The sequence below is a fragment of the Vanessa cardui genome, chromosome 16 (assembly GCF_905220365.1).
Source record: "Vanessa cardui chromosome 16, ilVanCard2.1, whole genome shotgun sequence".
In the NCBI taxonomy this organism is placed as follows: Eukaryota; Metazoa; Arthropoda; class Insecta; order Lepidoptera; family Nymphalidae; genus Vanessa; species Vanessa cardui.
The window spans coordinates 6748962-6775088 of record NC_061138.1 but is presented as its reverse complement, the minus strand read 5'-3'; the positions used below and the strand labels follow the sequence as shown (position 1 = coordinate 6775088).

At 30.3% G+C, this 26127-nt stretch overlaps 1 protein-coding gene across 1 annotated transcript in view; it reads left to right on the top strand.

The window, feature by feature from the left end:
• Positions 1-3549: 3549 nt before the first annotated feature.
• LOC124536161 (regulating synaptic membrane exocytosis protein 2) overlaps positions 3550-26127 on the top strand; it is a 125517-nt gene continuing 102939 nt past the window's right edge. The window contains exons 1-2 of the mRNA XM_047112624.1: positions 3550-3618; positions 15722-15752. The gene's annotated coding sequence lies outside the window, so the exon portion shown is untranslated. The remainder of the gene's footprint in view (positions 3619-15721; positions 15753-26127) is intronic.

Genomic DNA, 26127 nt, shown 5'->3' with positions numbered 1-26127 from the left:
CATTATTTAAAGTGGAAACTTTATTAATTTTTTTTTATATTTTGTACTTTGTATTGTATTTCTTTTTAAACTTATATTTGTGTTTTACTATTAAGTGTAATTGTAGTTATTTGTTTTACAAATAGATATATAAATAATTCAATTGCAAATTGACTAACTAACCCTTTATTTTAAAAATCCATCCCTATATCCAATTACTGTATTAATTTCCTTTTTTTACGATTTTATGTCAATTTTCCTAATATTTTTTGACACAATTGATGGATGGCATATATAAAATATCTACACCTTAATATTACGAAAAAGGTAATTTTATCAATGTTGAGATGAAAATAGACCGTGATTTATTTAACATTGTATTGAGTTATGTTACCTATTAGGCTCTGGTTCATTCTATATAGTATATGTGCCTTCTATTATAAGTATTCGTGTTCCTTTATTTGTGTTTAAAATATTTTCGAACTTCATCATGAAAAAGTGTAGTGTACTATTGAGAATATAAGGTCTCTTATAATATTGTTGCTATTGCTGTTTTGTAAGCCGATTATAACGTAACAACTTGAAGTATTACCATAATTTAGAAGTTATATTTAAAAATCCAATCTGCGATAGCTATCGGTAAGTAATTGGCGTGTGGCCACCTGCATGATCGATGCGATTTGCTTCAAGTGAAGACGTGTTCCTGGCTTAATTCTGCGGATTATCGCGATATGCCGAGTACGTACGCGGTTGACATCGCTCATCTATTGATTAGTGTGCTGTCAAACTAAGTATGACTGATATATTCATAATTCGCATATATAACAGGAACATTAATGCAATTATTTCTTGAATTTCACAACTTTGGATATTTTAATATAAGCTTATATTTATTATAAGACATATTAAATTTTATTAAATTGATATTTCATTTTCTAGATAAATGGTATAATAATAGATATAATAGTAGTTATATCAGATATTAAAAAAAAACTTTAATATTTGTAGATTATTATAATGGATACAGAAAAGTCTGTGAATGCATATCTATACTTAATAAATATATGGTAGCGTTTTTGTGTTTTCCGAAGTGGGAAAAATAAACGGTTTGGGTTACATTTGTTTGTTATTATTACTGTTCTGATTATACTAAACGAATTGAGAATTGTACGTTACAAAAAAATTAGAGAACAAAATATTAGGACAATTTTTTTATAGATATTACAAGAATAAAATCTGAACGAACCCTTAAAACAAAGCTGTGAGAAATTCGGTATTGCAATTTTGCTTCTAATATAGGTATGTGTAGGTATGACACAGATAACTAGCTTAATTAGCCATTCAATTAAGCGGATAGCTATTTTACTAAATGGCGCCATTCAACCAGCTTCCTGAATGGCATTCCCCAATACATCTTTCGTTCATAGAGTAAGGTAATTTGCTTTAGATCCTCCTAAAAATAGATATATACATACATAAAAGAAATCAGAAATGATAATTTTTTTTAAGCAATTAATTATGTTTTTAATTTATTATTAGTTTATTATTAAAGCAAAGCTGTTCATTCAACTAGTTGCAGACAACTAGTTGAATGAACATGGTACATATATGATAGTTTTTTATGTACTATTTTTTTAAGAAAATTTATATGTATTAAAACCTTTATGGTTTATTACATGTGCGTATCGGGTCTTAGATATTTAATAATATCAAATTACTTATTATACTTATTTATATATACATTTTAAATTTAATATACATTATTACTAACGCTAGATTTGATTTTTTTCTAGATTTAAAGGAGCGATGATGTGTAAGTGTTATTATTTATTTATTAACGTAACCGAAAATAGATATAAAAGATTACCACATCAAAGATAATAAGTACACAGAATATTAGATCGACTTTTCTAGAAGGGATACTAATCTTAGCAATTTCCTAATTGAAAGTAGGTTGCAAGAGCAAAGCTGGATTTATTTACGACTGTATCAAGAATACTGTGCTTGAGTGGTGTTAACATAAATTTATATATCGGATTAATAAACGAGTTAATTGTAATTGAGACTAATATGTTAATACAGTTGATTGTAAGTATTTTTACTTTATAATATTAATATATCGGGTTTTTTAACACTATTCATGATTTTGTTTCTATCAAAGTGACGACCTCCGCGGTCAAGTAGTGTCTACGCCGGTTTTCATAGGCACGCCATTCCGAGGTATCGGGTTCAATTTCCGGCCGAGCCGATGTATAAAAAAGTTCATTAGTTTTCAATGTTTTAGTAGGTCTACGTGATTTTGGTACCATCGTTAACTCGTTACTTCTGATTTTCCATAACACAAGTGCTTCAGCTACTGGTGTTATGGATCAGTGGTATCAGAGTAATGCATATATGATTTTGTCCAATATTTATTTATTTATTATTTAATGTAGTCTCATTGACATAATTACAGAATTTTATTAGAAACTTTTGTTTTGAAAATTTATATAGTTTTTGTTTTCAACTAACTGCGGGTACACATGAAGCCAAGTAATTAAGTTGGATAACTCAGTAATTCTGCCACATTAATCGAACATTCAAGTTTCCATCTAATAGCTTTAGAAGTTCTAAGTTAAGTGAAATTTGAGTATTCTAGATTTACATATTAAAAATCATTGCTTAATTTCTTTATGTGACAATATAAAACATAAAAGATTACGATTAGAAGTACGTAATATAGTAAATTAATAATATACTTCTATGTTACTTTTTAGATCCTCTGACAAGCCTCTTAATTATAGTGATATCCTTGCAACTTATGTCCTACTTATTTATAAGTCAAGGTTGTCGTCGCGCAAAATATCTTGTGAATGAGGCATTTTATCATAATTATTTCATATTCCGTTTTATTTAAGTTTGCGTGAGATTTAGTTTTACTTGTATTCTGTATACGTCTATATAAAAGTAATTATGATATTTATAAAGGTTAATTATTGATCTAAAAATGACTAGTTATAATATGTTTTACTTTAACTGATTGATGTTTATTTTAAACGACTCAGCTGCTTTCCAAGCCAGAGACTTGACTTATTAATTTAATGTAATATCCTAACTAACCTTTAACCTTTTCAGTTTATTTTAAAAATAAACATGATTTTGTGAATGAATCCTGTATTTGATTTGTATTCAACGAATACAATAATGAATTGTATATAAAAGAATCTAGCACAGTACGCTGACGGAAACGAGACAATGGTGTTAAGGATACAGTTTCTAGGATTCGTATTATTCTTTAAATTATCCTTGAATTACAATACCTCATTTATTAGGATTAAGTAGTTTTTTTTAAATCGGAAGGTAGTATTTGATATGTACCTTGTCTAGGTGAGTAAGGACGCTGCAAAGTGAAAGATCCGTGATATTGGTGAGCGGATGCGGGGTGAGGTTCCCGGGGCGGGTACGGTGGAAGGCGCGCGGTGGAGGCGGTGGAACGGGATGGGGAGGTAGGTAGTCCAGGGTAAGCGTGCAGGGGCGCAGGGCGGCGGGTAGCACGTAACAAGTGAAGCGGCCCTGGGAGCAACAGTCTGCCACAGCCCGGCCACGCGGGCTCACACGCTACTACAAGTGTTGCATCCCGATCTGGACCGTGCACCTCGCGTAAGTAATTCTTATTGTCTAACGGTATCTCGGTAAACGAGATATAAACGCGCGGTTAATGTCGCACGCCCACGCCTACGTCCAGCGTAGAACCCCGTAGCGCTCCGTAGCAAACCGTAGCTCACCGTTACGGTCGCCGTTAGCGTTGGCTTGAAGGATGTCTATCACTACAGCGATATACCTGTTGAATGTGTATTGCGTTGTGAGATAATGTATTTCTCATTCGTATACCTTTAATGTTAAATGTGTAAATATATCAATTGTGTATTCAACACTTATCTTCATTTATTAACAATGAATTCTCTTATTGTCTAGTAAGTATGAAATTATATTTTAAACTTTGTCTGTAATGAAATAAAAATATTTTTTTCTGTACCCTGTAATTGTGAAAGTGTACGATAATATATTCGATATTTATGACATACTATTAAATTGAGAGTAAATGGTAAATTTCAAGGAATATAATATAATATCTATCATCTACGTAGGTGAAAGATAAGGTCAAAGCTGTTACAGACTTAACACATTTCTATAATCCGTTCAATAGGTTAAGTTTTGGGAACTTGAATTACTAAACTGCGTGACCCATAAACCAACAAGAAGCGTATGTGATAAAGTACGTCTCGAAAGTAATATACCAAAATTTTAGGCATATAAACCTACAACATACATATATAATATGTATCTAAATCATAGGCACATATATATACATTAGACTTGCAGCTCAGATATTCGTCTTCGATGATCAAAGCTGATCTTAATCTTGTTCAATATTAAGAGAAAAAAGGTTAACACAATATTGAGATATTTTGTATAATTTATGATTTTATACAAATTTGAATATTAAATTTGAAAATATTATCATCCTCATCTCGACTGTTAAGCTGAAATTACAAATTGCGATCATTTTAATCCCGACAGCTTTGAAAGTCTGAAAAGTGATTGGATGGCGATGGCTTAGCGTAGTATTCCACCGAATATACAATACAGATACGTACTACGTAGAGTATTACAGCATTTGAGTATTACATATGTATCGAAAAAGTGCGATTCGAATATATTTTGCAAGCGACTGCTGTAAATACTTTCATGTTAATATCATATTTGATCGAAACGCTGTCATCACGAAGGAAAATATTTATTAATAAAAAAATGTCTAACGTGCTATATATTTAGTGGATGTACAAGTTTCGTTGTGTCCCAGATTAAAACCCGATGCTTGCTATTTCTTTTGTCTCTGATTTTGTACATTTATTCCTACGAGTCAATGAATAGATAACATTTATCAGATTTCACTGATTTATGAACCCATTTAAACCTTAAATTGCTCAACAAATGTTTGATGTGAAGATATTTTATTGTTTGATTATTATATTGTTCGTATCGTTGTTTAAAGTGTTTTTATAAAACGTTACGTCGCGCATTAAATTCGTTGGGTTAAAATATAATATTTTAATGACCTTTATAAACAGTTTTGATTAATTATAATATTTCTTTTTCTATAGTAACAACAATTAACTTTTTCAAGTTTTGTATCATACAATGAAGATGTTAAGACGAAACTTTTTAATTAGAAAGATAAACCGTCTCGAAGTAGCTTTGTTGATAGTTCGCGAAGAAATCCCGATGCACCTTTGCAAGTCTTAGCTTGCTGTAATGAAATTTTCGTGAGACAAATTCAACCAAAAATATGTTACGTAAATTTCTGAGCAATAAAAATCGTAATATTCAAATCAATATAACGTTTTAAAAGCCATTTTCACGTTCCTAATAACTAGCAATTTTTATAACAATAGCTTTTCATTACTAATAATTACGAAAGTTTGCACTGACTTTCATGATAATTATTGCTATAATGAACACAATAAAAAATTAAGTGCATGTTGGGCTGTCAATTACGTGTTAATTAAAATATATCGTAATATGTTAATTACATACTATCTTCTCACTTTTTGTAAATAACTTTAACGTAATAAACACATTACTAGTATATGCTATCCTATGGGATAGAGCACGAAGTTTTTTCATATTTTCATCGAAGATCACGAGTTCAGGCCTGGACAGGCACCGCTGATATTTTATATATCTATTATATTATATGTAATACGAAGGTGGATTGGCAAATGGACTATCAGTTACTTGTCACCACTGCTCCTACACTTGCCACTGTAAGAAATATTTTAGTATTTCTTCACCAATGCATTAAGCCCTTCAAACTCCAAAACAATAATACTAAGTGTCATTTAGTGGTAGCACTTATTCTTGTGTCGGATGTTATGTGATGGAATTCGCTCCTTTTCAAAGGAAGAGGGAGATTTTATAGAGCAAATTATAAATGTCGCATATATTTATTGGCTTTAACTGTCCTACTAATATGAAACTCAGGGTTTTCTCAACTTAATAAATTTATAAGAAGTGGGTTATTTGATTCAAAAGATTCGATTCTAGTTAGTGTACGATTCTGTATATATATTTTTTTATTTAAATGTGGTATATATATATATAATAGGTATATACACATACATTGAATTTTAGGATTAAATTTTATGTTTAAATGAAAACCGAAAAGTACACGTTTGAGAATTTTAAAAATATTATGAGTTTTTTATTTCATATTTTGTCAACGGCGTAGATGTTTTCATTAAAAAAAAAGCTTTCGTCGGTCGCACTTCTACAGTCCTAGACTTCTAAAAGATTTGCTAAAGCAGAAATAGTTGAAAAGAATTTTCTAAGAGTTTTATATTCGTCATATAAACATATTTAAGGAACCAAAGCAGCCAAAATTGCATGCTTAGAATTGCATTCGAAAAAACCATATATTTAATTTTAAGTTTCGTGTCTTTGAGAAAAGATTTATGTACATTAAAGTAGGCTAGCATAGTTTTCTCTTCACTCACGAAGGCGAGATCCCCTAGGTTAAATTATCATCGTGCATTAGTATGACAGATGCTCGTACTTAAAATATGTCTGAGCTTGTGTGTAATGATTAACATAAGAACAAATACATCAAAAAAACTTTGATGGTGTAGCTTTTTGCATGTACTTCTGGTTAGGTACCAGGTTGTCTTTGGGTGCGGGTGACCATTTACCATCAGGTTACCCATTTGTTTATCTGCCTACCTATTTGATAAAAGGAAGGGGGGGGGGTTGCACTATCGTGAGTCAATAGATCTATAGCGTTAAGGGAATCATTATCGTCCTATAAACTTACGTTAGACCTTAAAAAACGTAATCGTCTAATTTAAAACTTTACAATCTGCTTCCATATTGAAACTTTTGAAAGTCGAGGGCCATGCTGGTAATGTTCAAATGAAACTACTTTAAAGAGATAAGGTAAAGTGGTTTGTGATATTCCAGCCAATAAAGTGAGCTTATCGTTAAGGACTCAAAGCATAATTTTTTTTCTATTCTAATAGACTGAAATGGTCATCGCTTTCAACAATCTTTAACTTTTATTTAAGTTACCGAATAAGCAGAATTATGCCAGTTTTTTTTTCTTATCCTAATTTAGAACGTGGTGAAAAGTTATATGGACGTGTTATGAATTTTTGTCCAGAAATACTAATGTAGCTCACGTTTCACGTATGAGAAAGTTGGATTACAAAATAGATTTAGATGAAATTCGAGACGGTTCCATCGTTCAGTTCTTGTTCAGTTTAATCTGCTCATATCAAGCGAACGTGTTTCCGCTATCAAGAACATTGTTGCACTACTAACATTTTGTACAGATTTGTTACAATAACATGTGTTACATAATTGTGTACAAATGTATTGTATAAATTTAAAAATACTCAATAAAATACTGTATTATTTTTTATTTACCACTACTTTTGCATTAGTATATTAGTAAAGTAAGTAACAGCCTATACATTTCCCACTGCTGAGATAAGGCCTCCTCTTCCATTAAGAGAGAGAGGGTTTGGAACATATTCTACCACGCTGTTCCAATGCGGGTTGGTGGAATGCACATGTGGCAGAATTTCGATGAAATTGGACACATGCCGGTTTCCTCACGATGTTTTCGATGAATTACGAGATGAATTATAAACACAAATTAAGAACATATATATAGTGATGGTTGCCTGGGTTTGAACCCGCAATCGTCGGTTAACTGGGCCATCTCAGCTTTACTTTTGCATTGATGCCTTTAAATTATTGTTAAAGACACACACGCACATACAAGTTTTGAATAAAAACTTGAAATTGGAAATCATTAATTACAAAATTTTATCGTTTTAGAACTACCAAGGTTATGAAGTAGGATTATATTGCATATAATTTGAGATAGAGTTATAAGGGATCCTGTAAAAACTATAAACGACAAATAATTTAAAATGTTATAGACATGACGAACCCTATATGTACTTTACAAACAAAGTAAGTGGTGACCATTGATTACTTTATATAGAAATTGTCTTTGATAGAAAATATTAAGTATTACTTTCTCTGTCGATGTGGCCCTTCTACGAAAACCAAGCTTAAGCTCCTTGTGTCGAACCGAAACTCAGAGCCCTAAGGCATTATTGTTTTAATAACCTATCCACTAGATCCATCCCACCCGTGGAATTGAATCTTACTTATTTTTCAAATACAACTTTTATTTAAATAAATTATAATATAGAATATGATTCAAACTGTCACGCTTAGCATTACGAGTATGAATAAACGCTTATGACAATGATTAGATTTCCCACTCAAATGTCACAAAGGCTACCTCACATTTATCGCATTTATAGTTAAAAGCGAATCGTTAAAGTTTTGCAGCTTTCAACGATAATTTTTTATATACCTAATTATTTTATAAAAAATTACACTCTTGATTTTTTTCTTGGTTTAGGTATTTGAAATGTAGATTAAATGCAGATATCCCATTAAATCCTGCCATGTCATTTAAGCGTTTTTAAATGTTGAATATCTCAGTTAATCTTATGTTCTACGAAGAAGAATAGCGTATGAAAAATCGCTAATTTCGAAAGAATTTATAAGATTTATGCGTATTTGGTAACTCGCATTAGATAGCGATTAGGTAGGAAAGCATGTACTAATGCTTCCCCATTCGAATAGCATTCTTAAATACAAAACCTCTTTAATATATTTTTCATTTTGTTTTCATTACATTATTTTACTTTAATGATTAATACGAGATGTCGGCATATCAAAACACTTTTTACCATAGTATCTTTTTTCAATTAAGGTATATTGTTATTCCTGAATCTCATAAAATAATATAATCACTTCCAAGGTACTTACAAAGGGCAAGTTATCTGTATTTAGAATTTCAAACAGAATATCTTTATTCGAGTCTGTTCAATGGTCCGTCTCGCAGTGGAGACTTCGCCCGAGACTTTGTTACACGGAATCCTTATTTATTCCGATGAGATCTGTTAAGACACCTAATTGAGAAAATCAAATGCAAAACAGAATAGAAAGTTAACGGTTATGAATAATTTGATTTAAAATTGAAAATTCCGTTTAATACGTCAAATTTCTTCAGAAAACTTTGCTTTTTGCAACGATATTTTCCTTTTATATTTGAAGAACTTGTAAGTATATTACTAACTAGTGTTGCACTTAGACTTTGCTCTATTTATGAAAGTGTTTAAGACTATACTATTTTCATAATCGTTTCTATAATTGCTTGTTATTTTTTAACATTTATACAAAGCCCTTATCGAAAGTCTCGACAGTTTTTTCAAATGATTGCAAAAAAATATTCATATTGATATGATATTCATATCCTGAACATAAAATATATTATATAAACTAAATATGTAGATAAAGTTCTTGAATTTGAAAGTTATTGTGATGCGAAATGTATTAATCGGATTAGTAGATTCTCAGCGAATTTCGAAACAACGAAGAAACAAACAATTTCTGTTATAAGTATATAAGTGCGCTGCATACAGTTTATCATTTCATAGCGTTGATTTTCTATTTGTGGAACAAAGAAGTATTTTCTTCGAGTCTTATTCAATAGCAGAGGGTTTTTTCATTCTTTGTCTTTGACAATAATTTAAAACTTCTCCTGAGTTTTTATGAAAAGTATTTAAGATGTATTTTGGTGTGATTATTAAGTTATTACAATAGGCATAAGAATAAATCTAGGATTGCAGTCCATATTTATTTAAGGTTTTATGTGATTTTGGTCATTAATAATTCGGTTATTAAGGACAGCTTAAAAAACATTCGTAATTCAAAAATAAAAAAAGTGGATATTGACATCGTTTAATGTTTATTGGCTATCGTATAATGTCATTTTCTAATGTAAAAAAACGTTTGAGGAGGAGCAGCAAAAGAGCAATCACAATAATTGCTCTGATCGACACGCCTCACGCCGCCGTTCTGTCTACGCCCGAACCGGTCACGATGATCAGACGATTTTTATCGCTCCCGTTCAAGTGCCTTTCATTTATAATACCTGTACTTTTCTATATCGACGTGTATCAATCGATATCCAATAATATTTAGACTTTCGTTTCCTATTAAAATGAAGAATAATTTCTAATTTGTTTTTATAAATAATGCTTATAAGATTATAGCTTAAGAATTAATACAGACGGAATATATTTATAGGCAGCTTGATTATATCATTACGACTTTAATGGACGTTCGTTAATCCCGACTCGTTAGTAATTAAGACTGGCAAAAGAGATACACCAAATCTAAGCGGAATAACACCTTAATTGTACCCGTGCGAGCGACTGTTGGGGTGGCTCTATATTACGTTTATATAGATTACTTCCCAATCTCTTATACGGTTTGCTTTTGATAAGAAAATTAATAACGTTAAAAGATTATGATATAAAAATAGATTGTACATAACGATATAATTTCACTATCTAGTGTGAATGTATCACATAATTTTACCGTATAAAACATGTCACTTGTAAAATGTTAGTTCAAAGGTGTCAATAGCCTGTTTATTCTATATGAAACCTTTCTGGGTCAGTAAAACCTTTAGACGTCATAACAATTGTTTAGCTATTTTCTCTTGTCTGTCCCTGGAAGTGATAATTTCTATAAATGTAAACAATGTATGAGGATTATTTGTTAATAAAAATAACTTAAGTCCGGCATATTCGCAATGCCTCTATAAATCATTGCGATACGATTCGCGAGCCGTCTAACGTACTTTGATGTTATATTGCCAGAAACCTTAGTCTAATGACCACAACAGCTGTACACAAGTATTAAATTAATCAACTTAATTGTTAGGGAACACTAGCACAAAAAATATTAATTTATATGTAATATATTTTCTGAGCATAATTATTATCATAGTAATTAAAAATTGGGACGGTACATATATTCAAAATTGACGATAATGAATTCACAGCCACTGCTTTCTAATACGCGTGGTATTGCCTAATTTGAATTCTTATTTAGACCGAGGGACTTTGCATTATCTCTCGTGTTATGCAAAATTTCTTTTACAGAAGGTTTAAGAGCCTTTGGAAGTTTACGACGTTCATTTTTATATTATCGTCATCATCATTATTTCTATAATGATGTCCACGACCGGTACATATTTAATCTGTTATTCAGAGAGAGAGAATATTTAAGGTTTTTTTAAAAATCATTCACAAAAGCAATGTGTAACACTTCTCAGTAATTCTTTGTAAGCTTTGCTTTTGTTGATATAGAGATCGTATAAATATTTGAGATAAGATACTTTTTATACTTGTCATGTACTTTGAAATCCTTTTCCTTGCTATAAAAAGGGCTTTATCAGTGTAGGGTCAGCAAAGTGTATGCAAATGAGAAAGGGGTTCCACGATAGAAATAAAGAGATATAAGCATCTTGGGTAGGGCCATAACAGTTAGGCAATGCCTACCTTTGCCGTAAATCTTATGATACAATTACTATTGAATTTACGATTCACTCGGATACATGTATGCGAAAATTATACATAGTAGATACTTTTATCATACGTCTAAGTGTTATATTGTTTTAAATTGACAGAGCTTTTTATATAAAAATGAATTTACAACTTTTATTTGATAATTTTACAACGAATCTTATTAAATTGATCACTTTTTTTCTGATTTGAAATAATCGATCAAATAATATTACAATAACTATTTCACCAATTTTATGGCCGTATATTTAGATATTTAAAACATAACAATTATAACGTGACCCTGAATCGTCTTAGCATAGAGTACAGGGAGTGTAGTATCAAAACGTAGTATAAAATAACTAGGTATATAATATCAAATATTACGTACATGTAATGTCCAGAATGCGTTGTAATACAGTTTTGTTATAGTACGCTCTGCTACTGTATTAGAAACCTACAAACGATGCCAGCCACAATTTTACGAATATTTAAGTCTCAACGAACGTTGCGCAAACGCATGTATAATAATGAGCTAATTTAACGAAATGTTGTTTTATAAAATTATATCAAAAAATTTAAACGATTACACTGCGGCATTAAAAACCGTCAGTGCTGAACTCATTCGTTAGTTATCGATTAAAAAACAGAAAAATATCTACATAGAACTTTTTAGAGTACATACCCAAATATAGGCTTAGAAATATCTATTTAGCTGTGACTGTAAACCAACTTTTATTTTAATTAATTTGTTGTAATAATTTAATCCTTTCGCAAGTTTCAAAGTCATGTATTTTATTCATAAAAGAGCTTTTGTCGGTTTTAAATAAATATATTTTAATTCTAAAAGAGAACACACTTCGATGTATCGTTCACTCATTTGGTTATTACAGTTTCGCGAATAGACTGTACAGGCTACGGAGGCTGTATGAGAAGGTCGAAGAGTATTCAAACTCCTATTAAAGTACTTTGTGTTCCATTTTTGTAAATTTCATAGTATGTTAATTAACAAGCTAACGTCAAAGTCAAAGGGTCTCATTTGCTAATTAGTTGATTTTTGCGTTAGCACGTAACTTTCAATTCATTCGGGTCTATTCCAGTACAAAATAATTATTCAACATTATTCTTGTCCCATCCTCAGCATAATGAAATCTACTTTAAATGATAAGAAATAATGAGGTTAAATTCTCTTTAAAATTACGAAGATAACGTCATTATACTCCATTTTGTACAGAACTTTTTAGATCTAATCTTGGATTAAATAAAATAAAGATGTAATCTCTGATTCATGACTTTTTTAAAATGAAATTGCATTTTAAAAGAGAGTTTTTATTAGTCATTACATTATCGTCATCTATCATATACTGCCATTGTTTGGTAGCTTGTCTTTTTTCGTGTTATTTGTGTAACGTTACATTTAAAGTCGAATTAGTTTATACATAGTTCTGTTGCAGTCCGCATTTATTGATTGAATGTATGTGAAATTGCACTTAGTTAATTACTCATATAAATCACGATCGCATACGTTTTGTGTAGATTTTGATTGAAATCAAAAAAAAAAATTAGTATTTTTTCATTTTACGAACTTTTTGAAATATACTTTTTGGGGCTGTTATTCCTCTATAATTTATATATAAGGTGTGGTTAAATATATTCTCTTATTCTTTAAATTAGTTAATGAATATTGTACATTTTTGATACGAATTAATTAATTGATGGATTGGATTCGATTTAAAATAAATGTAAAATAAATTAAAATTTCATACAATATTCTATATCAATTGATATAAGAATTTAAAAAAAGTACTAGATAATCTCACTTGTACAGTGTACAAATAACTATGAAATGATATTTTGTGAAACCGGTAAAAAGTACCTGTAAAAAGCTCATTAAACTTTTCCGTTTGGACTCGTTACCGCTAAAACATATGCATGTATTTCACCAGCTATGTTTAAGAAACCAAATAACTCTCATTTCATTTTATTTTACCTTTGCCCATTACTTTACCTACTTGAATTTAATATTTCTTTCTTGTTCTGAGTTGGTGAAAATAAATTATTGAGTAATATAACGGAATATATTTTTTTATAAATAAAAGGAGGGTTTACGAAAAATAAACAATAGTTAAAACGTAACAGAACTAATAAACAAAAATAAAATATTTTTAAACTTGTGCTTAATTAAAAAATAAAAGGTTTTTTTAAATTAATGATTCCTTAAAAAATGTTTCAATTTGGTTGATTTTATAATCATCACTTTTTAGATTGTTAACTGAAAATAAAATAAAATATCATAGAAAATTACCATGTTTAAAAATTCATTTGGTAATATCGTCGGAGACCGAGAAATGAAGTCGTCATGCTCGACCGCAATACAATGTTAGTTTAGGGATATACGTCGTCGAAATACAAAAGCCAAATACGGATGAAAAAGAGGAAAATATATTTCGAAAAACAATTTACAAAATCAATTTGAGTTCGTATCGTGCAACTACGATTATTTGTTTACATTCTGGTTATAAAATACGAACGAGAATATTTGCCTGTGAGAATTGTATGCCCATTTGTTGCATATATGTAATATTGCCGCGGCGTCAGTACCGACTATCGATTTATGAAACATATATGTATATGTGAGCATTGGGCGTATCGCGAGCGGTGTGGCAATAACAGTGAAAGCTGGCGGCATGTAATTACCTAAATGTCGCTTTTGACTACGTGTATTGTGACCGGCGACCAAGATAACATCTTCGCCCATTGATTTGTGACAAGCGTTTGTTTTCAGTTTCATATGAAAATGAATGTTTGTAACATATATAGATACGGAGCCCGCAATTTGTTATATTCAAACTGAATGCAATGAACTCGTAATCATTTCGTTTTATGTAACTCTATGGATTTAACTTTGTGTTTGGAATAACAGAAAATAGATATAAAAAAGCAAGAGATTTTTTTATGTTATTATCATAGTCAGTTATAACAAAACATATTGTGAGAAAAACCTTGTGCATGGATGTGGACGGATACAGAGGAAGAGGACGACCAAGGAAACGATGGATGGATTGTGTGAAAGAGGATATGGTTAGAAAGAATGCTACTAGTGAGATGACGTCTGACAGAGAAGTATGGAAGGAGAAGACATGCTGCGCCGACCACAAATAATATTGGGATAAGGGCAGGAGGATCCTGATCATAGTCGATTATGTTAGGCACAAAACCGTTTGTCACTTTACAACCGACTTATTCAAAGGGAACTGAAAAACTTGTAGAAACGAGACAAATGTATTTTCCAGATATCCATTTCAGTTGTTTCTCCCGTTCGAGTTTTATATTTTTTTTATTTCAAGTAAAGTATTATAAAGAGGTACAATTTGTTTATTTTTAAATAGAGAGAACTCCGAAGCTGATGATCCAATTCTAAACTTTTTTTTCCGGTGTAACGCCGTATTATTCCTAAGTCCTTTTCAGAGTGAGAATCGTAGTTGTACTTATCTATATTCTTATATATATCTTAATTAATAAATTGCACACGTGCGAAGGCGGGTAGGGTCGCTAGTTGTGTATAATTTAGCACTTTGCTTGTGACTTTCTTTGTTATGACCGAGGGTCACCTTTATAAACACGTATTATTTATGTATATAATTTTGGAATAAGGTCAATAGATTGTTGGATTTCGGCTAAAAATAATGACGCTTCGGCTTATAACCTTATAATATTATAATAAAAATAATTAAATAATTAACCTTAATTCTATGGGTTGACTTGCTAATATAAGAGCGGCATCATTAGACGGAATACGTGAGGGGAATCCCGATAACAGTCTATATTAAAATACTGCTCTCATTTAATTTTAATTTCCTAATATGTAAAATAGCACCTATGAAATATTCTACAATACCTTTACTAATTATAATTATTTAATATATGTATTTTAAAAATATAACATATTAATTGGACTCATTTCGTGTGACGTTTATCTCCTTAAAACAGTAAAAATACGTCACCAAACAGATTAAATATCTTTGGCTTCACTATCATTTTTATCAGCTGTCAGACGAATCAGGGCGCTGAACAATGTAACGCCCACTGAATTTGGCTCAAGTTACTTTTCTTTGTAACATCTGCAAGTATTTTATGTCCCTAACGTTTTAACACCTGTTTTTTTACCGAATATAAGACTTTTTTTACATTGTACTTATATAAACAAAGATGTATAATTTTATATTTTTGTAAAGAAGATTTTAAAATAGTTTTTATATTTTCAGGAAATCTTCACTACAACAGCTTTCATAAAAGGTATGTTTTCAAGTTAAGTAACTTTTTTGTCATAGACGTAATATATTCCTATCAATTTCTTTTCTCGATATATTACCCGAGATTATGAGTACACGGGATGAAGTATCTCGTAAGCCATCCATCTTGCAGCTCATCAGACTTGGGGTGGCGTTCTAAGGGATAAAAGGGTCTCGGTATATACGTGAGGCATTATAATATTAACTTATCAGCAAGCTTTATTTCTTTCACCTGTGTCAATTTTGCCGAATTCTAACCAACCATTTATATTCATATTAGCGAAGTATACTTTCTGCTTCGTTATCTCTTTTGGACTTTATTTTTTAAATGTATATTTCAATTTATCTTCTTTTTTTGAACGAGAATTATATAACTATGATAATATGTTTTTGGGATTGCGTCAAATATTTCATGTGAGTTTTATCGAAAGCAAATCACTAGTTCCATTAGAAATTTCTTTTGGGTTTGCTGTAAAAGATTTTTCCCCGAATTGAGAGAATTTTTGATCGTTGCAAGTTTACCAATGGACGAGTATGTATAGAGTCGAGAGCTGGAAGCGTTTTAGGGAATTGTTTGAATGCTCTGCAAACATTAATATCTCCTGCGGTTCAGACCGGGCAAGATGAAATTATTAAAGAGCGGAATGAGGACGCATTGCATCGAGTGCATGCAATACAGATATTTCTATGTGAATAATGAAAGACAATAAAAGTATGTATATTCTTTAGTTTTCTACATAAACTCAATAGCTTTTTGTTATCTTTCAAAGTTATACTATTAATTACGAGCGTTAACTATTCTCTCATAGTTAAATAAGTTTCCCAGCTTTAAAGAGACACAAAGAATATGAATTCTTGCATTCGAGACGAGGCTGCACGTACCCATTCGCTTTAATATCAAAGTAGCGTGATTTTCACAGAATGAACAAAGAAAAACAGTTAAGCAAAGAGAGAAAACGGCTGAAATGTGACCCATTTCTTACCATCGATTGTCGCTACTTCTCTTAGACGGACATTTAATCTATACAATCTGGTCTTAAAGCCGAAACTTGAGCCATTCTTCCTTAATTTATGTCTGTGTGGTCTTACGAGGAAAGACATTAAGGGTGAACGTGTCAGGTACCGTTATATTTTATTGAATTTTGTTTTGTTTTCAGTAGATGTTTATATTTATACTTGAATAACCGAGATACTCTAATAAAGTAAATTAAATTAAGAAGTAAAGTTTAAAATGTGAATGTCAATACCGAAATATTTTTTTAATTATTAAGTTTCAAACATTTGTATGAAAACTCTTATATTATAATTGCTAATATCACGTGATAATCGGTAACAAAATTATCAGCATAATGTCAGGATATTGACCGATAGGCAATCAAAGTCGTCTTTTTATGGTTTTCTGTTGTCATTATGTGTTATCAAAAAAATAATAAGCTTTTCTTTAAGTTTCAAAATATATAAAAAAATTGTATTATATGTATTATTGTTAAAATAAAAAATGTGTATATGTTCGCATTACAGTAGTTTCGTATGTAATACAACAATTCAATTGAATATGACATTGGTAAACAATGTTTAATGTGTCTTTGACCTAAGGAGCAAGAAATACATGACTGTTTCTTTGTATTTACAATATAATTGCTACAAATACTGTTTTTAAATGTTTGTTTAATTTAGTATTAAATTTAATGACGTAAAGAGCAATTTTATTGAAATCAGTGTTTGTTTCGAAATTTGAGAAAAACATTATCGTGTCAAACTCATTCTACTGCTTAATCAATGAAATCCTTTTTTTAAATACAATTTTAAGCCGTTAGTAAGCTCAATAAATGAGGGAAAAAGGAGTTGAAATGTTATGCTTTTACCTTTTTGTTTATCTTAGACGATTCTATGTCATATGTATAAATTATTAGGAATTGTAGATGACACAAATTAAAAATAAAATAAAAGAAATCGGTTGAAAAATAAAGGAGACAAAGGAGTTGCAATCGTTTACCTTCACCTATTCATATATAAATCAATCATATTGATGGTGTCACTGACAATTAATTATTGTTTAGTATTAACAATAATTAATGTTTTATTTATTGTTTATTTTGTATAAATAAATCAGCCTGAAAATTAAATTATTTCCGAAACTTTAAAGGTAATTGTCTTATATGTTAGTCTTACATTCAATATTAAATATTTGTGTGTCTAAAGAACCAAATCCTTGCAAAGAGATGGAAAAGAAATGTGGTTCTGTGACTGGCAAAATTGCTTTTAAGAAATTTATATTAGAAGCGTTTCGTTCATCAAATCCCATTAAAACTTTTTCCATTAAATATCTTATTTTAGTAAAAATGCTTTCATCTATTAAACTTTGAACGGTATACGATTTTGGCCTAATTACTAAATAAATAGCTTGATACTTTTGATCGGTTTTCTAATCGTTTGACTTAATCGCTAAATTAATAATACAAACTATTTGTTGTGTTTGTTTCTTAATATAACTTAATGTTTATGGTAAATAAATCAACATTGTAACTGTCTGTAATATTTAACAATTATCAAATTTTATTAATTATTTTTAAAATACACGCGTTATAAATTGCAAAATCTTCAATAAATATGTTTTATAAAGTACACCGAAAATACAAAAACTTAAATTTCTTAAATTTGCTAAAAATAATTTCAAGTAATTTATATCAGTTTGTCAAACACCTTGATGGTTGTATTTTAAAAATAAAACCTTAAAACCTAAAAATAAGATGAGAACTACTTGTGACATTATAAGTTCAGTGACAGGCAGAATGAATCCCTTAATATAAAAGAGCATATTATATGTGAAGTTTTAGATTGCAACGAATCCGAAGAGCATTATTTAATATTTTTCGGTTACAATGATTAACAACGTAATTGTCGATTTGGCTCTTTATTTATCTGTCATCTTTAATTAATGTGTAGAATTTGTTACTTTTCTAGATCTATTGAAATAATGTAAATAAGTTAAAGTAATTTCATGATTTAATTCGAGTAACGAAATTGACCCCAACAACTGTAGATCCACCTCAATTTTTCAGTGTTTTGTAAAATATATGAAAAAAATCATGATTAGACAGCTGTTATTATATTTTTACTCGAACTTGCTATTACATTCTCAATAGTTCAGTTTTACTAAGGGTGAGACTTTTACTACTGATTACGAGCTACATATCTCACGAAGGGATGGAAAAACAACTAAATATTTTGTAGTTTTGTGACTTATCGAAGCTTTCGACAGTGTTAGGCGTGCTATACTTTTAGTAAAACTTAAATGTAAATAATATGGAATTAGAGGTCGCATTAAAAACATTTCCTCCTATCTTTATGAAAGAGTTTTGAAGGATTTTAGTAAAGGGGAAAATCAATTAGTACTATGGCACGAATGGGTGTACCGCAGGGTTCAATTTTAGGCCCTCTGCTGTTTTTAATACATGTAAAAGATTTACCTTATTTTATTAAGAAAATATTTAGCATTTGCAGGTGATAAAACTCACAAGTTTTAAACTTGCTAGAGGGATAAACAGCTATGATGCTGTATACAGTACTCTGTAACAGGTTTTTGGTTGGTTTTATATAAATAATGTTAATATATTAAAAAAAAATTAATTCCTGCTAAATTTCAAGCTAAATTCTTCTGCGGTTATTTTTAAAAATTGTAGACTTGAATTAGTAGAGCCCCCAGTCTTTATATAGATTATCTCTTGATTGTAAATTTCATTGGGCCACATATCATATTATTTAATGTTTTTATGGGTTAAGCCGCAGATACTGAATTTGCATTTATTTAACTTATTAATTATAGGGCATTATGTAAAGAATTAAAAGGAATAGATGCGTAAATGCCTGTTTTAAATATATTTATGGTCATATAATGTTTATACGAGAGTATAGTTCCATAAGAGGACTGATTGAACAATCATTGTAAATGCTAACATTATTGTAAATCTAGTTATTTGCAAAGTGCAACTATACAAGCCCTTTGTTTTTCGTTTGATGCTGCTTTCTGAAACTGTGGTAAAATTGAAATAATGATTCAAATATCCTTCATAAAGTTTACTTGAATTGAATATACATTTGGAAAATAATTAAGACATAATATAGTTATTTATAAAGTAATATGAAGTAGTAAAATTATTTTGCTATGCATTATGAATAAGTAAAATATAAATATTAACAGTGTATACAATGTCAAAATATAAAAATAAAGTTAAATATATGTATAGCTTTTATAAAATACGTATAGGAAAACCTTTTCCTTTATGTGTCAGAAGACATAAAGATTTATTCTATCTACACGAGAGTAAATCAGATAGAAGTAGAACACAACAAAAGCCTGACAAGCTCGATAAGCCAACTAACTTTGTTAAATGTGTGCTAGATATATATCATATATAATCACCATGTTTCTGAGTAAAACCATACACACGACATTATAGTACGGATACCTCCATTACTGTACATGGCGCAAATATTGTAGGTTTATGAATGAATTTTATAACACAAGTAAAATATTATAGTATATGATATAGTAATATACTATAAAATGTATAATTTGTTGAATTTTCGCATTGCATTTTTGCTGCGCTGCACTTAGACGTCCGAAGGGAACTACTTTATCGACCAAGATAAAATGTATACACGGTTTATAATAGAAAGTTGTTATTTAATATGTTCTTAAGAAATAAAATAATTTATTTAAATGCAAGTTTGGAGAAACAAGTTATAACAATTCGATCAGAAATCTAAATAGTTTAGTTTGCAAAGCGAATCAGCTTTTCTATAGCACAGTGAACTTTGTATTTGTGTGCGTGTACAGTAGTAGAGTACGGAACGAGTTGGGCTTGTGTTCATCGTGTTCGCTGACATGGCTAAACCAGATTTGCAATGCTTTTTGATAACTTAACTAAACAATTGTTCACTGAACCCTTTATGCTTTCATATGCTCCTAGTACAATTGAGTTTAATTCGTGATGATGAAAAAACATATATTTATATATTATATTGACCGACGGTTCGAGAGAGTTTGTTTTGGTCTCTAGCTGACGGCTCCTCGTGATGTATAACGAATCAAGGTATTAAGATAAGGTAAGGTAGGTTAAGATAATTATCTATACAACCTTGATCCCTGGGTTCATACTTTAAATACGATGGAACTTTTATGTCAACTATGATCTGGGAAATTTAATTGTCAACGATTTGGGACCGTTAATATTTTAATTTAAAATTGATTCTTCGAACAATATTCCTGCGGTCTAATTTAATTACTTGTAGTGTGTTCGCAGCTGTATGTTATATGAATATAATATGTAAAATTGTTAGCTAGAAAAGTATAATTACATTTATATCGAGCTCTACGGAACTACTAGCAATAGTGTAGAATTATAACTTCTGTAATTAATAATGCTCCACAGGAAATTACATACACCGTCTAAATACAATTATTATCAAATTGAAAGCTAAATTGGTGTGGTGGTATACAACGCGTCATACCACAATTCGTTGCTAAACCTCAATTCAAACACTCGTAAATATAACACTGATTGGCTCGTATATCGAAATGCCGTGCGCTCTACGGCAATGCTAAAACCACAATTTTGCTGAACACTGCTGAAAAATAGCAAGATATATTGAATCAAATATGATATGTTTTTTTATTGTAAACTCTATATTGGCTTTACAATAAATATCTATATAAACCGTTTTGATGTTTATGGAAAAAATAATGAAGATCTGGAAGGAAAAAGTAACGGTGCTGAGTGCGAAACAGGGAAAAAATGCGTTAAGAGCGTGTCAGAGTAAGCTATCGCAATCATACGTCCTACAAGTGGCGGCTCATGTTAAGTGGAGGGCCTAAAAGGGAAAAATTTCCTCAAACTACATCTAGAAATTATATATATGTTAGAAAACTTAATTTATCAATAGAATTTTATTATAAAATCGTAATACTTGCATAATTAAGAATATGCTTCATAAAATATTTTAGCAATATTTACCTACCGTATTTTTTTTAACCCTTATTCCAGCGAAATTTGTTTCCACGTGTTTCATATATCGGGCTAAGTGTATACGAACAATTAGAATTTTAATTGTTTTATTTACACCCATATCATTAATATTCTCAAGTTATATATTTTACCGTTTTTACTATTTATGTACAGAATAGGCGATCCTCTGCTATGGGTAAATGATGAAAAGATATAATATTATTAAAAAAAAGTAGAATAAACTTTTTCTTTTTACTTTTTTACACAGCTGCGATGTATATTGTATCGAGTAAAAGGCTTTCAGCTAATTTCGTGCGCTTACAAAACGTATAGGTATACTCTTTTCACTTTTATATTCGCAAATTTAATCTCACACAAGTATAAGAATATTTGCGATTTTTTTACATTATATACCTACTACCTATCCTATATATTCCTATCTTGCACATAATATTACCTTCTTTAGCTATTCACTTCCTTGGTATCTGATTTTTCTCATCCTATCTTAGTTTTAGCTTTTTATAAGCTTCACATACCAGGACCATCAAAAATTCTTCTATTCTAAAAATACATGCCGCTTTTCGATGAAACAGAAGCGCAAATCCTTCTAAATTCAAAAATAATTTTAAATGTCACTGAAAAAAAATTGTATTAGAAATATATATGTAACATCTTCACAAGTAGGAACCGCGGTTTTACCTGTGTTCTGCCTTTAGATTGAGCTTTTTGTCGTAGTCTTATACATTTATCAAGCAATGTTTTAAATTAGGCCAGGGAGATCCTTAGAATAACGCGATAAAAAATATACGAGTGTGGTAACAACTGTTCCGCTTTACTTTACTTTATAAACATAGATAAATAATATATTTATAATAGATATTTCGTATACTGACATATTATAATCCATAGACAATTTATATCTATATGTTTCTTTATTAAAACTGTTTGTTTATTTGTTTTCTACGTCTTTTTTTACAAAAACTTCAAAAGTTGTCTGCGAGAAATGGTTGAAAGCAATGAGACTGCCTTTGCACACTCATTGTATCTGCGCTAATTCTACTGTTTGTAATATACTCACATGAAAGTTGTGTACACATGAGGCTTTTTAATGCTAGTCTATTTGAATTGTGTTAAACGTTGAAAACATTTCGTCATTTTATATTTTTCGCGTTTGTTTTTACATAATTTGAATAATATTTATAAATGTGCGGCGACTGTGAACAGGTTTATTGTTTTAAGTTTCAACAAACCTTTGCACTAAAATGATACAAACAACAAGTAATATTAATACACAAGGCAAATTACTTTTTAATGATCACCGTGGAAGGTTTTAGCAATTATAGTAAAACTTTGTTTTATAAACTATTTTACTGTTTAACGACATAAGCGAGCATTTTTTATCGGGATATAAAAATTTAGCTTTATATTATTTCATTAGAATAACTTTATTACTAAAGCTTGTTTTTAAAAAAATAAATATATCTAGCTTTAAATAAACATTTCCAACGGTTTGAAGAATATTACCAAATCATACAAATAACAGAGTCTCTCCCTCTTGAATATACTGATTGGACCACTTACTATTATAACTCATATCATTATATACAGCAGAATATCATATGAAACATGTAGGTTTCCTCCCAATGTGTAACTGTGCCGACGAACATGAGATGCATTATAAGCACTTAAATCTTAGTGATGGCCGGCCCGTAATTGGATAATCCAAATTAATACGTCACATAACAACATTATGAATATGATAATTATAATATATACGCTGATTTCTGTGTCCATTAGGAACGTTTGATGAACTTATCACCCTGAAATTGAATGTGCTTGTTTTAGACTCATAAAATATTTATGCCATGGGTTATGAATCTAAATAGAAAATAGCTTCTAGAACATCTCAAGAATTTCGAATACTATAATAATTTATATGAAAGCGTATTAATAATATGAGGAGTTCGAAAAGTTCAACAAAATATTAAAATACGTATTCGAATTTGTGGAAAGAAAAGTGATAGAAATGACCTTTTTAATTTCGCATTATATGAATTAGAATTACAACGACAATGTATTTATAGTAACAGTAAGATTACGTAGACGAAGGGCCTCGACCATACATCTTAAAAATTCGAGTTGCATATTGTGACGATTCAAAAGACGACAACAAAATCAAGAAGGCGCTGTGTTAAGTGTTAACTATATTGTTGTAGGTCTACAAAGTTACGAGTGTTGGCCTATAGGTATATCAATCACCGAACTCATTCGGTAAACAACAATACATTGTTGTCACTAAGAAACAATATAAATGATTGTTCTCTGTCAGTCAAATAAGTGATAAGTGGAGTAAATAGTATTTGGACAAGTTCAGGGATATAGCATATTAGATCCCGAGGTTAAAAGAGCATAGACAGAATATAAATTTTTTGCACATATTACGTTACTAATTTCTGTGATCATCGTAGACAACGACTTATTATGCAAACGTTATCTATGTAACTATCGGGTTGTAGTCCGTCGTCTAGTATCAAATGTAAGTAACACCTGTTAATGTTCGATTCGAGTCGAATACTCCTCCAATGCGGAATGGTAGATACGAACGTTACTTCCACCGACCATGAAATGAATCATACAACACCACAAGCACATGGAAGTCAGTGGGTCATTTGTCCGGTTTTGAACCCACAATTTTCGTTCAAGATCCAGGTGCACTAACTAATGGTCTACATCTCTACTCGATTCTGTAGACAACAACATTTTATTTCAACTGTGATTATACAATATTTTCAGTATATTGCAATTACTAAATGCCATAAAAGTGCTTTAATTACTATTAAATGTCTCTGAAAAACTAACATGCTTCAACATTAATGAAAAAGAAATTTTAAGAAAATGTAATAATAGAAACTCTTTTTAGTCCCAATCCCAAGGGAGTATGATAAGATAATAAGACAACTAATTAACGGTTTAATTCTATTTAATGAGTTTTGTATAATTACTCAAATGTTGACTAAAAGTTTTGAAAAATAAATCCTTTAGTTCAGTAAATTAAAAGTAACACTCCGTTAATGTCGTACTTTGGACTGAGATCTACTATTAGAAAGAAGTATTCGAAGTTTAATCCGTCATTCTGCTCAATGAGCAACGAAGGAAATGCTGAGAAGTTGGAATATCTCAGACTTATATTAAAACTTTCCTTTTTTCTTTAAAATTGTTTGTACAACTTCTATGATCCGAACTTACGTTATAATAATAGATCTTAATATTAACCTTAATATTAAAATATACGTTTAACGTTATTTAGTCATATATATAAATTTGTTATAGTAAGAAATATTAGAATTATATCTTGTGTGTATGCGGTCCAACATCTTAATGGTATATCATTACTTTTTTAATTTATAGCTAGGAAACTGTCTAAAATGATCCAAATATGACTAAGCACGTGTCACCTTCATTAAAATATGATGCTTTACTGACCCCACCGTCTAATTTTTCATACGTATATAAAGCTCAAACGTGAACGGACCGTCTACAAAAATGTTAAAATAATTAAGTTATTTTTGCCCACTCCACATCTCCCTAGAATCCCTGAAAATTTATTGAGTTTTCGCTGCCTCGTGTTTATTTTGCTATGAAATCGTACAAAGAGAAAAAGTATAGAAATTCTACTCTGGCTCATTCGCTTTGTTTATAAATCTCTTCTTATTAAATTTTTTATGTTTCCTTTGTTGTAACAAAAAGAATCGTTCCCTGTTACGATCATTTGGTTTATTAGTTATGAATTATGATCATTCAGTACAAAAAAAGCTTAACATCCGTTAATTTGTGTTTGCTTTATCATTGTATAATTTGTAGACTTATAACTGGAGACAAAACCATTCGAACTAAATACCGTATTGGCGTGCTGGGGAAAACATATTTTTATACGTTATTTCAAAAGAGTAAATGAAAGACTCACAACATTAAGCTGCGAAAAAAGCTGAAGCCAAAAAAAGAACTAAATATTCGTGTATTATATCTAATTACTTTTTTATTCCATTTGCTGTCGAAACGCTTGGCCCTTGGAGTAGTGGTGCAAAAAGCTTCATCAAAAGTATAACACCTCGCCTCATTGCCTCCACTGGTGACAGGAGGGCTGGTTCGTTTTTTGCCCAGAGGATCGGAATTGCGATTCAACGGGGAAATGCTGCTAGCATTCTTGTCACCATTCCACGCGGTCAAGATTTATACAGTTTAATGTTGTCAATTCTTATGTTAATAAATAATTTATTAGTGTACATACCCCAAACTATTGGTGTTTTAAACCTGTTAATTAAATAACAACTGTGCAATAAAAAAAGATCGTATTCTGCAAAGAAACGTTTA